This window comes from Macaca nemestrina, chromosome 16 (genome assembly GCF_043159975.1).
Source record: "Macaca nemestrina isolate mMacNem1 chromosome 16, mMacNem.hap1, whole genome shotgun sequence".
NCBI classification, from domain to species: Eukaryota; Metazoa; Chordata; class Mammalia; order Primates; family Cercopithecidae; genus Macaca; species Macaca nemestrina.
Genome location: NC_092140.1, coordinates 14,005,076 through 14,018,710, shown reverse-complemented (window position 1 = coordinate 14,018,710; position 13,635 = coordinate 14,005,076). Strand labels below are relative to the sequence as shown.

At 44.4% G+C, this 13,635-nt stretch overlaps 1 protein-coding gene and 1 long non-coding RNA gene across 12 annotated transcripts in view; one reads left to right on the top strand and one right to left on the bottom strand.

Moving 5' to 3' along the window:
- Positions 1 to 10,918, bottom strand: part of LOC105477882 (uncharacterized) — a 35,290-nt gene extending 24,372 nt beyond the window's left edge. For 6 of the 7 annotated variants that reach the window (XR_011614625.1, XR_011614623.1, XR_011614629.1 and 3 more), the window contains exons 1-2: positions 10,859 to 10,918; positions 3,149 to 3,220 (exon numbers count right to left, since the gene is read on the bottom strand). This is a non-coding gene — a long non-coding RNA (uncharacterized lncRNA). The remainder of the gene's footprint in view (positions 1 to 3,148; positions 3,221 to 10,858) is intronic. The other variant, XR_011614624.1, reaches the window with a different exon arrangement.
- Positions 1 to 13,635, top strand: part of LOC105477862 (citramalyl-CoA lyase) — a 313,469-nt gene that overhangs the window by 107,670 nt on the left and 192,164 nt on the right. The window lies entirely within an intron of this gene.

The window sequence follows — 13,635 nt, the reverse complement described above, 5'->3', positions numbered from 1 at the left end:
ATAAAGTTGATTTTAGCCTTCTCTCTCTCTCTTTCTCTCTTTTTTTTTTTTTTTGTAGAGACAGGGTCTCCCTAAGTTGCCCAGACTGGTCTAGAACTCCTGGGCTCAAGTGATCCTCCCACCTGGGCCTCCCAAAGTACTAACACTATAGGCATGAGCCAACTCTCTCAGCCTCAGAAGCTTTTCTAAACCTTTCCTAGGGGAATGGGGAGATAAGTAGGGGCCACTTAGGGAGTAAATGATTATGAAAAGGGACATAGGCTTTTGCAAAAATAGGCAGTAGCCTGTCCGGACCAGGTACCAAGTTCCAGCCTCTTCTAGGTTTCACTCCTGTTGCCTGTTAACCTCCCCTGATAGATTAAAAAAAAAAAAAACAAAAACAGCCCGGGTGCGGTGGCTCACGCCTGTAATCCCAACACTTTGGTAGGCCGAGGTGGGCGGATCACAAGGTCAGGAGATTGAGACCATCCTGGCTAACACAGTGAAACCCCGTCTCTACTAAAAATACAAAAAATTTGCTGGGCATGGTGGCGGGTGCCTGTAGTCCCAGCTGCTAGGGAGACTGAGGCAGAAGAATGGCGTGAACCCGGGAGGCGGAGCTTGCAGTGAGCCAAAATTGCGCCACTGCACTCCAGCCTGGAAGACAGCGAGACTGTCTCAAAACAAAAACAAAAACAAACAAACAAAAAAAAACCTAGAGAGGGTTTTCATGACAATTGACTTCCCTTCTGGAGAATCTGCATTTCATTGGATAAGGGAGATTCAGGAAAAGCCCCTCTGCATTTGCTGTTTCCCAAATGCCTTCAGCTTGAAGTAACCAGCAAACCAATTCAGCATATTTGGGCTGGTATTTCCTGGACTCGTGTCTATGAGGCAGTGCTTCTTCACATGCTGTTCAAGTCTTACTAAATTTTTGTCCATTAGATCTATCCATTTCTGCTTCTGGTTGTGAATTTATCAATTGCTTCTGTAATTCTAATAATTTTATTGTTTATTTCAGATGTCTGCAATTTGAGAAATATTATTTCTTTCTGATAAAATGTTCTTTTTTATCATTAGATAATGATCTTCTTTATCCTAAGAATGTTTTTGTCCTACTCTCTATCTTGTTTGATATTAATTAATTCAGTCACTCACTCAGCAATACCTGTTGAGAACTTTTTTTTTTCCCCGAGTGGCAGTTTCGCTCTTGTTGTCCAGGCTGGAGTGCAATGGCACGATCTCAGCTCACTGAAACCTCCGCCTCCCAGATTCGAGCGATTCTCCTGCCTCAGCCTCCCCAGTAGCTGGGATTATAGGCATGCACCACCACGCCTGGCTTATTTTGTATTTTTAGTAGAGATGGGGTTTCTCCATGTCGGCCAGGCTGGTCTTGAACTCCCGACCTCAGGTAATCTGCCTGTTTGGGCACCCAAAGTGCTGGGATTACAGGCATGAGCCACCGTGCCTGGCCTATTCTTTTTTTTTTTTTTTTAAAGATATGGTCACCCTGTGTTATCCAGGCTAGAGTACACTGGTGAGATCACGGCTCACTGCAGCCTTCAACTCTTGGGCTCAGGTGACCTCCCTGCCTCAGCCTTCTGAGTAGCTGAGACTACAGGCAGGCGCCACTGAGCCTGGCTGATTTATTTATTTATTTATTTGTTTGTTTGTTTGTTATGAGATGGAGTCTTGCTATGTTACTCAGGCTGGTCTCAAACTCCTGACCTCAAGTAGTCTACTGCCTTGGCCTCCCAAAGTGCTGTGATTAGGTGTGAGCCACCATGTCCAGCCAAGAACCTATTTTATGCCAGTCACATCAAGAAACAAAACAGGCATCACCTGACTCTCTCTCTCTCTCTCTCTCTCTCTATATATATATATATGTGTGTGTGTATATGTATATTTTTTGGAGATGGAGTTTCGCTCTTGTTGCCCAGGCTGGAGTGCAATGGTGCTATCTCGGCTCACTGCAACCTCTGCCTCCCGGGTTCAAGCGAGTCTCCTGCCTCACCCTCCCTAATAGCTGGGATTACAGGTGCCCGCCACCACACCCAACTAATTCTTTGTATTTTTAGTAGAGATGGGGTTTCACTATGTTGGCCAGGCTGGTCTTGAACACCTGACCTCAGGCAATCCACCCACCTCAGCCCCACAAAGTGCTGGGATTACAGGCATGAGCCACTGCACCCGGCTTGACAATATCTTTTTATTTTGATCACCTTTTTATTTTTTACTTTCAACCATTCTGTGTCCTTCTGTTTTAGGTGTATCTTTTATAAACAGTATTTAATTGAAACTTTTTTTTTCTTTAAATTTAATCTTGGTCTTTTAGCAGGGATATTTAATCTGTTCACATTTGTTATGATTGCTAACGTAATCAAATTTGGTTTTACTACCATATTTTACTAATTTTATATACTGTGCTGTTTACTTACTTGTATTTCCCCTCTTTTTTTGCTTTTCATTGTACTTAGTTCTCTTTATTTTATTTATTATTTATTTATTTATTTATTTTTTTGAGATGGAGTCTCACTCTGTCGCCCAGGCTGGAGTGCAGTGGCGCGATCTCAGCTCACTGCAGCCTCCGCCTGCTGGGTTCACGCCATTCTCCTGCCTCAGCCTCCCGAGTAGCTGGGACTACAGGTGCCCGCCACCACGCCCGGCTAATTTTTTTTTGTATTTTTAGTAGAGACGGGTTTTCACCGTGTTAGCCAGGAAGGTCTCAATCTCCTGACCTCGTGATCCGCCTGCCTCGGCCTCCCAAAGTGCTGGGATTACAGGCTTGAGGCACCACGCCCGGCCTATTTTATTTTTTTAGTTTTATTATTTTATTTTATTATAGTTTTCTTATTTATTCTACTTTGTTTATTTCTTCCTATTGATTTGGAAAGTATACATTCTGTTTTTTTTTGTGATTACATTTATAATTTAATATGCATATTTTATTTGAGTCTAAAGCTAATGGATATATCTCTGCTCTCCTTCTGATCAAAATGTCTCGGAATATTTTGGCTCTGATATTCACTCCCAATCTTTCGTGTTACCTGTGTAGCATGTTACCAGAGTCTAGTACTTAACTTTTTGGTTGTTTTTTTTTTTTTTAATACTTTGTTTTAAATGAGACAACATTATGATTGATATTGCTGGCTTATTTAGATTTACTTACATGTTTAGAGCCTCTCTGCTCACCATTGCTCCTTTGGATCCCACTGTTTTCTTTTGGATTGAGTCTTTTATCCTGAAATATAGCATTGGTCACTTCTCTCAGTAAAGGTCTAACAATAGTAACTTTCTTCAGCCTTTTTCTTGAGAACGTGTTTATTTTGCCCTTCCTCTTGAATGATTGCTTAGTTGCGTTCAAGGCTAAAAGCTATATTCTCTCAATACTTAGTTGCGTTCAAGGCTAAAAGCTATATTCTCTCAATAGCCGCAGGCTCTTGTTTTACTCAATACTTTGAAACACTATTCCATTAATTTTGGGTTGATTTTGCTGCTTAGTAACATTCTACTGTGCAGAAAAATTGTTCTTTTTTCACGGGTAATCTGTCTTTTCTCTCTATGTGTTCTAAAGCTTCGTTATTATGTGTTAGGTGTTGATTTGTGATTGTTTATCTGGCTCCTGACTATGCTGTTCAGTCTGATAATTTAAATGCTGCTTTCCATTCTGAAAACATCTCAGTCGTAAGTCCTCATTCTTTCTGTTCTCTCTTTAGCATTTGTTGTAAGGTCTCATGTTCCCTGGTTTCTTAACGTCTTCCATCTCCTACCTCTCTGTGCCATGTTCTGTATGATTTCCCTGCATCCATTCTGTAGTTCCCTAATTCTTTTTTTTTTTTTTGAGATGGAGTTTCACTCTTGTCGCCCAGGCTGGAGTGCAATGATGCGATATCTGCCCACTGCAACGTCCACCTCCTGGGTTCAAGCGATTCTCCTGCCTCAGCCTCCTGAGTAGCTGGGATTACAGAGCCCACTACCACGCCTCGCTAATCTTCTGTATTTTTAGTAATCTTCTGTATTTTAGCCAACCATGTTGGCTAGGCTGATCTTGAACTCCTGACCGCAAGTGATCCGCCTGCCTCGGCTTCCCAAAATGCTGGGATTACAGGTGTGAGCCATGACTCCCGGCCCCTAATTCTTTTATTGGCCATATATAATCTACTAATTTACTTATTATTTCAGTGACTCTGTTTTTGTCCTTCTAAATCTGCTATTTGATTCTCTTTCAAATTAATTTTTATTTTCAATCATGTCCTTTTCTTTCAATGGTTACTGTTCCTTCTTGTATCACTTTAATAGCCCTAAAAATATATATCAGATTCTTTTTTAGGTTTTCACTTATTTCTAGTTCCCAGGTACCAATGGGCCCTCATGTTGTACTTGCAGACCCTTGGCATGGTAGGTTCGTTCCTGGCCTGGTTGGAATTTTTTATTGTGAGCTCATCTTCAGTAGGGGTTGTTTTTGCCTCTGGGAGTCCCTGTGCCCTGGATTGTGGATACATTTCTGGAGCACTGCTTTGCCTTTTTCTTCTGCAAACCAAGGCTCAGTTATTTTAAGGTCTTGAACAAGTTTTAATTTTTAATTTCTCTGTTTGTGATTTCCAACCCAACTGGGTGGTGTCAACTTAATCCCTGCATTTGCTCTTAGCATAGGCTCCTGATTCTGATGATTCACACAAAAGCTTTTGGTTACTTTTTAGAGCTCAAGCCAGACCTCAGGCCTCCTTGCTATTTCTTTGGTGAGCATGGTTCTTCCAGTTCCCTTTTCATGGACTGGGTGGGTAGCTTCTTAAGGGGTCCGGTTTGGTCCAGTTTCCCCCTCATCTTACACAGGCCTGGGTGGTGTCTTCTGTCCCCAGGGGTGTTGACACTCTGACCCCTACTTATTGTTTCAAGGGCTGACAGCCCTCGGTGGATACATCAGCTGGAGGTTTCCTCCCAGCCTGGAGATTCTGCTTTGTTTCTGGCACTTGGGAATCTCTCTTTCCTCTTTCTATCAAGCTGAGCTACACATTAAACCTCTTTTTTTTTGTTTTAAAGTTGCTTTAGATTTTCCAATAGCTGTGTGTAATTTCAGCAGGAGTGGGTCTGCATCACCTCAGCCTGCCGCCAACCTTATCCATCTTTGTACTCTCCATCCCAGAAGAGTCACTGGTTCATACCAGATGCTGGATGAATGAATGAATGAGTGAATGAATGAATGCATTTTTCACTTAGAAGCAATATTCCAGTGAGCTGTGCCTCCTACCTCTCCAGGAGCACTGAATCAGGCAGAATTCACTTTTCTTTGAGGTTATACTTGGAGAGTTCCCAGTGAAAAAATGAAGAGAGAATAGGACTTCTTCTATGCTTTTGTTTTAAGTCCCAGAACAATAGAAATGTTTAACTGCTTTGCACCGCTTGATACATGAAGCTGGACTGACGACTGAGTTCCCATGCCGTTTGCTGGTGGCTTCACACAGCATCATTACCAAGAGGACAGGACACTAGGCCTGCTTACTTCCCCCTTTCTCCCCTGTTTTAAGAAAAGTGTGCCTTTGATGAGATATAGCCGCAGGCTCTTGTTTTACATTTTACGTCAACTGCTGTTGTCAGAGGCTGGTTATTGATGCCATGCCCTGTTTTAATTCACACTTCTCTGCTAATCAATTACAGCGTTTATCCATTAATCAGGCGTTCTGACAGGGTCAATAACTGCTTTTTGGCTGTTGTGCAGGGCTGCACGTTATCAAGCCAGGAATAAGGCCCAGGAGCTGGCTTTAAAACACTGTGTGACTTTCCCAGGCTGGTGGACTTCCGGAGCAATAAACATCTAGTGGGGATTTCATATGGTGGGTTTTTCATATATTTGGTAGATGGGATTTTCTCAGTGAACACTTCATTAGCAGGGCTCAACGTTAGTGAAGTGTGGACAGGTGTGCTCTGTTTAAGAAAAACAGAAACATCAAAAGGTAATTATTGCCATCACATACCAATGACTGCATTTACCTAAAAGTAGCATTAAATCATGAGCTTTCTTCATTCTTATTAAATGTTTACAAACAATATCTTCTTGGCAGTAGGGTTTGAGAGCAACGACTCTTAAAGCCAGAATGTTGGAGCTGCTGCTAGATGGAAAACCAATCTGAAATTCAGATGAAATAGGGCTGTAATCGTAATGCAAGTCAAGAGGAAAATCTGTAGTTTCTCTCCGGAAATTTCTTGAGGCCCATGTTTTCCGTGGAGTGTTTTAAACCTTCGTATCCATGTTCCCATCCATGGGTACACGGGCATCTTCAGTGCCTCTTAGTCTCCGTATAAGAATTTGTTACAGCATATTCAGATGTGGTAAATTGTCACAGAAATGAAAACTTTTCATTTTAGTAAGGGTAGGTAAGAAACAGAGGTGACAAGGTTTAACTGGAGAGTTCCAGTTTGGGTAGGTAAGTTACCATTCATCATGATGGTTACAGGTTTCAGTGATCTTTTCTGTGACAGATGTACCAACATTTAATTGTTTTTCATCAAGGGCGGAGAGAAAAGACACTTGTGTAGATTTTTCAATTCTCCTCCGTGTCACTTGGCTGTCCTCACCATTGTCTGAGCTCCTTTCTCTTATCCTTTGCGCTGCAATGAGTTGTGTCATTCCCTCATGGTCAGCACTTTTGTTGTCTTTGTTTTTTGCTGTACCTCAGAAGTCCATCTTTTCTTTCATCTCCTTCCCATTCATGCATGAGGGAACAGTTGTGCCCTGTTGTGGGGATGTTCCGCTGGGTTTCAAACAGTAGGGTTTCTTTTTATTCTCTTCTAAGTAGTACAATGGGGCTGAATGTCTGTTGCAGAATGCACACACTAATATGCCAGGTTATTTGGTTTCTAAGAAGTCAATAAAAATACTGCATTTAGGCTCAGTCTTTCGCTTGATTTTCCCCTGTTTGCCTTTCAAGCCTTCGGTTATAAATCTGTTTGTTTGTTTCTGATTGTAAAATATAATCTTCCATATTAAACCGAAGCGTGGAATCAACAAACACTTTGAGGAAAATGTTCCTGGCGGTGGAGTATTTTCACGCCAGGCAGGGTTGGCAGCCGGCACCCTCCCTTGATAAGAGCCTGGAAACAGCCCCCAGAGCTAATTAATGGCAGCTCCGACTTGGAGAAGATGAAAAAAAAAAGAATGGATCCCAAGTTGGTCTTGGCAAAACTTTCTGGTGTAAGAAACCAGCTCATCTCTGCGTTTAGAGGGTACAGCTGTGATTGTTTTCGTGCAGACTTCTCACTCAGTTCTTGTTTGGGTGGGGAGGTGAGCGCAAGCAGAACGCACCGAGTTACAGACGCAAAGGCCATTGCAGCAGCAAAAGGCTAAAGACATAAAAAGTTAGAGATGTCTTAGGACACTTTGTTCTTATATTCAGGGACAATCTTCAAAATCCTCCTTAATGAGGTCATAAAAGAAAAAAATGGAACAAGTGTTCCTTGTGTACCTCTCTAGGGCGTGTCGTTGGGGTCACTTGCCACCAGTGTCCTATTTAAAAAGGGATTGGGGTAGTTCAATCAAGCATTGCATTAAGAGAGAGACTTTGATTAATTCCTTCTCTTTTCTTTTGTGCTATAGATAATTTCAGTCAATTTGTGATACTTTCTTCTTAGCCATTGCTGAGGCTGAAAGTTCTTGATGCGTCCTGCTGAGTATTAGCATTTCTCGGGCCTACTTGGCTATGGGGAAGAGGCACGCACTGCAGACAGCTCTCTAAGACTTGACAAGCAAGGCTGGCCTCTACACATGACCGTGATCTGGGATCTCGGCTTAGGAAAGAGCCCGCTCTCAGGTTGCTGGCAGAAAACAAATCTTGATGTAAAAGAAGAGAAGACCGAACAGTAAGATGGTGATTTACTATGGTAATACCATGGGTTTTTTTTAAGGTTCTGGACCTGCCTCTTACTCAGAAGCTCACAGCTTGGGTAAGTTTCAGGAACTGCTCCCAAGGGGAACAAAAGAAAAGGAAAAGTGAGGGCTGGCGATGTAAGCTTTCACTGGAGCCGTTGTGGGAAAGTTGAAGATTGGCCCCAGGATGGTCAGGATCAGGTAGAAAACTGGATTCTATTGTTTTCTGTTTTCTTTTATTGACCAGCTTTCTTATTTGTGGAGAGGACATCAGAGAGATGAAGGGACATTCTAGTACTATGCTGTAGAAACTCAGTGGGAAATGTTAGCTGATTTGGTGTTAGGATATATCTAAAGTGCTTAGTTAAACTGAGTCTCATACCTGTTGTATTTTATAAGCTCATTTTGGAAAATGTATGTAATGTTTATTTATTGTAAATGCAAGGTCTATTCAGTATCCATACATTTCCATGCCGCTGAAAGGGTGGATTTCGTTCTGATGGACTGGAACGGCTCCCAGGGAGGCATTGTGGTGTTTGCGTAAATCCCCTTTCCTTTTTGGTTTACTCATTTGATGCAGGAGGGTCAGTTCTTGGGCTGTTGCTTTCTGTCCTGTTAATCCAGCTACTGCACATGCGCACGAGGGCAACAGGTTAAAAGTCCTAATTTAAAATAGCTTTGGGTATGGATAGATAAAATCCCTTTTTCTCCAGTTGAAGCATCTGTTTTTCAATTGAATGTAGATGGGTTTATTTTCATGAATGTATACATCTAATATGTTTGTGTAAACACATTAAGGCAAGATTTCAGAATTAATTTTAGAGTATGTTTTATGATAATTACTACTGTTCTGCTAAAAGTTTAATAGCCAATCATAAGAATTTTCTTAAATTATTATTTTCAAATTAATAAGATGTTAGACTTCTCATTTGTTCTTTTTGGTAATGTTTCGAGATTAAGAACTCAAGGATGAACTCTTTCATTCGTCAAATATTATTTATTAAACTCTTCCTCCATGCCAGGCTCATTGTCATAATTATCAATGTAATTAGTCTATTACTTATATTTACAATGATTATGTAAATAGCGGAAACACCTAAGTATCCTGCTTCTTAATAATCAGCTTTAACTCTCTGTGGGGGTGGTGTGTTCTTTCTGAAGCATGTCTTTGAATAGATTACTCGGGCCTTCCCCTAGTTCTTGGAATGCTAACTGAAGTTGTGTGATTGATAGATTTCCCGAGACTTAAAACTGGAGAGATCCATGGAGGCAGAGTGGTGTCATAGAAAGGACACAGGCTGTCATTTACTTTTCCTCCCCTGAAAAGGGAAGAGCCAGCAGCTCAGGGGTCGGTGTGAGAATTAAACTCTGAATAAGGTAAAGCGGCTGGCACAGGCCTGGCCCTCAGTGCATCCCCCATGAGCGCCCCTCCCGCTCCCATTAATCCCTAAGGCAGTGGTGTCTATAGGGCCTCAGGCACCTACATTCTCATTTCATTCACGCATGCTGAGGGCCAGGGAAGTTACCTGGTTACCACTTGCTTTTTCCCCCCAAAAAAGAGTGTAGGGATGTACATTCAGAACCTGGTTTTGGCTGGGCATCGTGACTCACGCCTGTAATCCCAGCATTTTGGGAGGCTGAGATGGGCAGATCACCTGAGGTCAGGAGTTCGAGACCAGCCTGGACAACTTGGTGAAACCCCATTTCTACTAAAAGTTCAAAAATTAGACAGGAGTGGTGTCACGCGCCTGTAATCCCAGCTACTCGGGAGGCCGAGGCAGGAGAATCACTTGGACCCAGGAGGCAGAGGTTGCAATGGGCCAAGATGATGCCACTGCACTCCAGCTTGGGCAACAAAGTGAGACTTCATCTCAAAAAAAAAAAAAAAAAAAAAGGGCCGGGCGCTGTGGCTCACGCCTGTGATACTAGCACTTTGGGAGGTCGAGGCGGGCAGATCACGAGGTCAGGAGATCGAGACCATCCTGGCTAACAGGGTGAAACCCCGTCTCTACTAAAAATACAAAAAATTAGCCGGGCGTAGTGGCGGGTACCTGTAGTCCCAGCTACTCGGAAGGCTGAGGCAGGAGAATGGTGTGAACCCTGGAAGGTGGAGGTTGCAGTGAGTGGAGATCACACCACTGCACATCAGCCTAGGTGACAGAGCAAAACTGTCTCAAAAAATAAAAATAAAGACAATATTAGTATTAATATTACAGATCCCATTATATTTCTTTTAATGAGTTTTGTGAGGGTATTCCCCAAAGCTCTGTTTCGGTGGGGGAATTACAGGTGTGAGCCACCATACTGGCCCCCTCCCCCAATAAATATCAACTGGGTACTTATTAATACTTAACATACATATGTTTTCTTTTCTTTTCTTTTCTTTTTTTTTTTTTGAGGTGCAGTCTTGCTCTGTCACCCAGGCTGGAGTGCAGTGGCACGATCTCAGCTCACTGCAACCTCTGCCTCCTGGGTCCAAGCGATTCTCCTGCCTCAGCTCCTGAGTAGCAGAGACTACAGGCACGTACCACCACATCTAGCTAATTTTTTGTATTTTTAGTAGAGACAGGATTTCACTGTGTTAGCCAGGATGGTCTCGATCTCCTGACCTTGTGATCTGCCTCCCTTGGCCTCCCAAAGTGCTGGGATTACAGGTGTGAGCCAACTTCTTTTCTTTCTTTTTTTTTTTTTTTAATAGAGACAGGGTCTCATTGTGTTACCCAGGCTGAAGTGCAGTGGTGCAATCACGCCTCACTGCAGCCTCAGCCTCCGGGGCTCAAGCAGTCCTCACAGGTAGCTGGGACCACAGTTTTGCACCACCATGCCCGGCTGTTGTGTGTTTTTGTTTTGTTTTGTTTTGTTTTTGTAGAGATGGAGTCTCATTATGTTGCCCAGGCTGGTCTCAAACTCCTGGGCTCAAATGAGCCTCCCACCTCAGCCTCCCAAACTTCTGGGATTAGAGGCGTAAGCCACCATGCCCAGCCCCACCGCAGTATATATAAACTGGGTCCTTAATACCTTAAAGACAGCAATTTTCGGCATATTCAAGATAGTTGTTCCTTCTGCTTTGGAGTGCTGAGAGCTTCTTTCCTCATAATTGTGTTCTAGAATTTCTGCAGGCCCTTGCTGTGAGAACCAGAGAAAGCAGAATGGCCAGAGCCATCCAGTTGTCTCCTTCCTGGAGATCAGGATGAAGGGCTGCATTAAAAGATCTCATCTTCAGCTGGAAACAAATAGTACTGAAAAGAATGATCTGGACTGTTTCTCTTGTCTTTTAAAAGTGTGAGGCCTAAAGAGGGGAGAGAGTGTCTTTGTGCTGTCATATGCCTGACACATTGTCGGTGACCAACAAATGTACTTGGCCTTTTATATGGAGATAATGTACATGTGATCTGAGCCAAAGGCCCTCCAAACCTTCCTTCAGCAGCCCTTTCGATCGGGCTCCTTTGTCACTCATTCTGCTTGAGTGTCAGCTATGCTGAAGGAAAAGACATAGGGAATGGTGGTTGGAGGTGGTGGCAGCCAGAGGTAAATGTATCTCTGAGCGTGGTTTCATCTGGTCAGTAAGATGTGTGCCTTTGGATCTGCTTCGGGCTAAATATCTTAGGGGTTTGGTGGGCTTTAGAAATGTGTATAAATGGGAGGCGGGAAAGGGAGGCCAGAGATTCATCATCACTGCCCTCCACCCTCCAGAGGGGACTGCGGAAAGTGCAGCCGGCCATCAGCCTGTTGACAAGGCACTTGGCAGTCACTGAAAACATTTTCCTTTCTCTGTCAATCAGCAAATGATGGTCTTCTACTGATAAAGTTTAGGAATAAAGGAGGATAAAAGAGGAAGATGGAATCCTGGACCACTTTCAGCCTGCACTTGAGTATTCCGCGTGTCTTCTTCTCCTGACTCCCCAGTGCCACTACCCCCGGCCACCGTTGGCCCTGTGGCACTGTAGCCCATGCCCCCGCCAACCTTGGCACCACATCAGCGTGGCCAGTGCCTCTGCCACTATTGGTACTGTGTCGGCGTGGCTGGTGCACCCGCCACCGTTGGTCCCTCATCAGCGTTGCCTGTGTCCCCACCTCCATCGGTCCCTCATCAGCATTGCCCGTGCTCCCACCACTGTTGGTCCCACATCAGCATGGCTGGTGCCTCCACTACCCTTGGCCCCCCCGTCAGCGTGGCCAGTCCTGTTACCCAGTTGCCGGCTGGAGGATGACTGGCTGCTGTTGGAGCTGCTCATCTTTCCAAGGCCTTGTCACAGTGGCCATGGATCTCAAGGTGCACCCAGGACACTCAGGAAACCAGCCTCTTGGTTAGGCAGCTGAGGCCTCACTTTTCTGCATCCATGTACTCCTTTGGTATCTGGATCTTCCTTTTAAACTTCACTAGCACGTGTGGCAGAACCAATCACCACCGCAGCCTGCAAATGCACTGAGGACCTGTCAAGCCCAGGGGAGGCGCAGCACGCTGGTGGGGGCAGCCCAGCACTGCCCAGGAGGCTGGAGCAAGTTGTAGGGAGAGCAGAAAGCTTTGGGTGTCCTGGTTGACTGGCCTCTTAGTAAGAACCCAGGACGACTCCTGGCAGCATTTACCCTTCCAGCTTTCCTCAAGACGGGCCATGCCAGGGCAAGAGGAGGGTCAAGGTGGCTTCCTCGGGTATAGAGATGGGGTGAGTCTGGGGACAGTGGAGTCTCTGAGCAAAGGACTCCGGAGGCTCAGAGAGCAGCAGAGCAGCCCAAGATGATAGGAGCTGAAGGCCAGAGGACCACCCCTGGGGCCTTGGCGGGAGGAGCATGGACACAGGACTGGGGAGGGAGCCCCAGAGGCAGTGCCGACCATCCTGCTAAACACACAGAGCAGCCTCCCCATTCTTTCCCCTAAAGAGTGGGGACTTGGGCCGGGCGCGGTGGCTAAGCCTGTAATCCTAGCACTTTGGGAGCCCGAGGCAGGTGGATCACCTGAGGTCAGGAGTTCAAGACCAGCCTGGCAACATGGTGAAACCCCATCTCTACTAAAAATACAAAAATTAGCCAGGCACGGTGGCAGATGCCTGTAGTCCAAGCAACTCATGAGGCTGAGGCAGGAGAATCACTTGAACCCCGGGGGCGGAGGTTGCAGTGAGCCGAGATTCTCCACTGCGCTCCAGCCTGGGTGACAGAGCGAGACTCTGTTTCAAAAAAACGAATGGGGGCTTGGCGAGGAGAGGAGGGGTCCTGGTTTTGTTGTACTTTGTTAATATAGGCCAGATATTGGCAGATGGCTCTGTATAAAGAAAAATAAACATGGACAGAAAAGTTGTATAGTCAAAATTGAAGTAGCAAAGCCTTCTTTAAAAGTTGAAATGACTTTTGTTTCTTTACTAAAGCACAAAGCCTAGTTGCAGATTATATGTCTATTTAGCCTGCTTAAAAAAAAAAAAAAAAAAAAGTGGCTGAGCCCAGGGGCTCATACCTGTAATCCCAGCACTTTGGGAGGCCAAGGCGGGAGGATTACTTGAGACCAGGAGTTTGAGACCAGCCTAAGTAACATAGCAAGACTCATGTCTCTACAAAAATAAAGAAAATAAGACTGTAGCCGCTTATATTTTTTTTAAAAAAGGCCAAAGAATACCTCAAAGCACTGAAATAAAACTTACTGATGATTTCACCAGCAGAACAGAGACATTGGCCACCATTTATGCTGTGCTAGGTGATAAGGAAGGCCATACATTAGTTTCAAAGTCTGAGCAGACAGAGGCCGAGGGTAGATAGGTGTTAGCAGGATGACTCTCATGGACGTGCTGTGGCCACATGGACAGTGG